Raw genomic sequence first — 2,324 nt, 5'->3', positions numbered from 1 at the left:
TCAGGTAAAAGCAGAGTGTCTGGTAAAGTGTCTGGTAAAAGCAGAGTGTCTAGTAAAAGCAGAGTTTATGGTAAAGTGTCTGGTAAAAGCAGAGTGTCTAGTAAAAGCAGAGTTTCTGGTGAAGTGTCTGGTAAAAGCAGAGTGTCTGGTAAAAGCAGAGTTTCTGGTAAAGTGTCTAGTAAAAGCAGAGTTTCTGGTAAAAGCAGAGCTTCTGGTAAAGTGTCTGGTAAAAGCAGAGTGTCTGGTAAAAGCAGAGTTTCTGGTAAAGTGTCTGGTAAAAGCAGAGTTTCTGGTAAAAGCAGAGTTTCTGGTAAAAGCAGAGTGTCTGGTAAAGTGTCTGGTAAAAGCAGAGTTTCTGGTAAAAGCAGAGTGTCTGGTAAAAGCAGAGTTTCTGGTAAAAGCAGAGTGTCTGGTAAAGTGTCTGGTAAAGGCAGAGTTTCTGGTAAAAGCAGAGTTTCTGGTAAAAGCAGAGTGTCTGGTAAAAGCAGAGTGTCTGGTAAAAGCAGAGTGTCTGGTAGGAGCAGAGTTTCTGGTAAAGTGTCTGGTAAAAGCAGAGTGTCTGGTAAAAGCAGAGTGTCTGGTAAAAGCAGAGTGTCTGGTAAAAGCAGAGTTTCTGGGAAAAGCAGAGTTTCTGGTAAAGTGTCTGTTAAAAGCAGAGTGTCTGGTAAAAGCAGAGTGTCTGGTAAAAGCAGAGTGTCTGGTAAAAGCAGAGATTCTGGTAAAAGCAGAGTGTCTGGTAAAAGCAGAGTGTCTGGTAAAGTGTCTGGTAAAGGCAGAGTGTCTGGTAAAAGCAGAGTGTCTGGTAAAAGCAGAGTGTCTGGTAAAAGCAGAGTGTCTGGTAAGAGCAGAGTTTCTGGTAAAGTGTCTGGTAAAAGCAGAGTGTCTGGTAAAAGCAGAGTGTCTGGTAAAAGCAGAGTTTATGGTAAAGTGTCTGGTAAAAGCAGAGTTTCTGGTAAAAGAAGAGATTCAGGTAAAAGCAGAGTGTCTGGTAAAGTGTCTGGTAAAAGCAGAGTGTCTAGTAAAAGCAGAGTTTATGGTAAAGTGTCTGGTAAAAGCAGAGTGTCTAGTAAAAGCAGAGTTTCTGGTGAAGTGTCTGGTAAAAGCAGAGTGTCTGGTAAAAGCAGAGTTTCTGGTAAAGTGTCTAGTAAAAGCAGAGTTTCTGGTAAAAGCAGAGCTTCTGGTAAAGTGTCTGGTAAAAGCAGAGTGTCTGGTAAAAGCAGAGATTCTGGTAAAGTGTCTGGTAAAAGCAGAGTTTCTGGTAAAAGCAGAGTTTCTGGTAAAAGCAGAGTGTCTGGTAAAGTGTCTGGTAAAAGCAGAGTTTCTGGTAAAAGCAGAGTGTCTGGTAAGAGCAGAGTTTCTGGTAAAAGCAGAGTGTCTGGTAAGAGCAGAGTTTCTGGTAAAGTGTCTGGTAAAAGCAGAGTTTCTGGTAAAAGCAGAGTTTCTGGTAAAAGCAGAGTGTCTGGTAAAGTGTCTGGTAAAGGCAGAGTTTCTGGTAAAAGCAGAGTTTCTGGTAAAAGCAGAGTGTCTGGTAAAAGCAGAGTGTCTGGTAAAAGCAGAGTGTCTGGTAAGAGCAGAGTTTCTGGTAAAGTGTCTGGTAAAAGCAGAGTGTCTGGTAAAAGCAGAGTGTCTGGTAAAAGCAGAGTGTCTGGTAAAAGCAGAGTGTCTGGTAAAAGCAGAGTGTCTTGTACAAGCAGAGTTTCTGGGAAAAGCAGAGTTTCTGGTAAAGTGTCTGGTAAAAGCAGAGTCTCTGGTAAAAGCAGAGTGTCTGGTAAAAGCAGAGTGTCTGGTAAAAGCAGAGATTCTGGTAAAAGCAGAGTGTCTGGTAAAAGCAGAGTGTCTGGTAAAGTGTCTGGTAAAGGCAGAGTGTCTGGTAAAAGCAGAGTGTCTGGTAAAAGCAGAGTGTCTGGTAAAAGCAGAGTGTCTGGTAAGAGCAGAGTTTCTGGTAAAGTGTCTGGTAAAAGCAGAGTGTCTGGTAAAAGCAGAGTGTCTGGTAAAAGCAGAGTTTATGGTAAAGTGTCTGGTAAAAGCAGAGTTTCTGGTAAAAGAAGAGATTCAGGTAAAAGCAGAGTGTCTGGTAAAGTGTCTGGTAAAAGCAGAGTGTCTAGTAAAAGCAGAGTTTATGGTAAAGTGTCTGGTAAAAGCAGAGTGTCTAGTAAAAGCAGAGTTTCTGGTAAAGTGTCTGGTAAAAGCAGAGTGTCTGGTAAAAGCAGAGTTTCTGGTAAAGTGTCTAGTAAAAGCAGAGTTTCTGGTAAAAGCAGAGTGTCTGGTAAAAGCAGAGTGTCTGGTAAAGTGTCTGGTAAAGGCAGAGTGTCTGGTAAAAGCAG

The sequence above is a fragment of the Salvelinus fontinalis genome, unplaced genomic scaffold, assembly GCF_029448725.1.
Source record: "Salvelinus fontinalis isolate EN_2023a unplaced genomic scaffold, ASM2944872v1 scaffold_0537, whole genome shotgun sequence".
Classification (NCBI taxonomy): Eukaryota; Metazoa; Chordata; class Actinopteri; order Salmoniformes; family Salmonidae; genus Salvelinus; species Salvelinus fontinalis.
The sequence above is the reverse complement of the archived record's forward strand: the minus strand, read 5'-3'. Positions refer to the sequence as shown.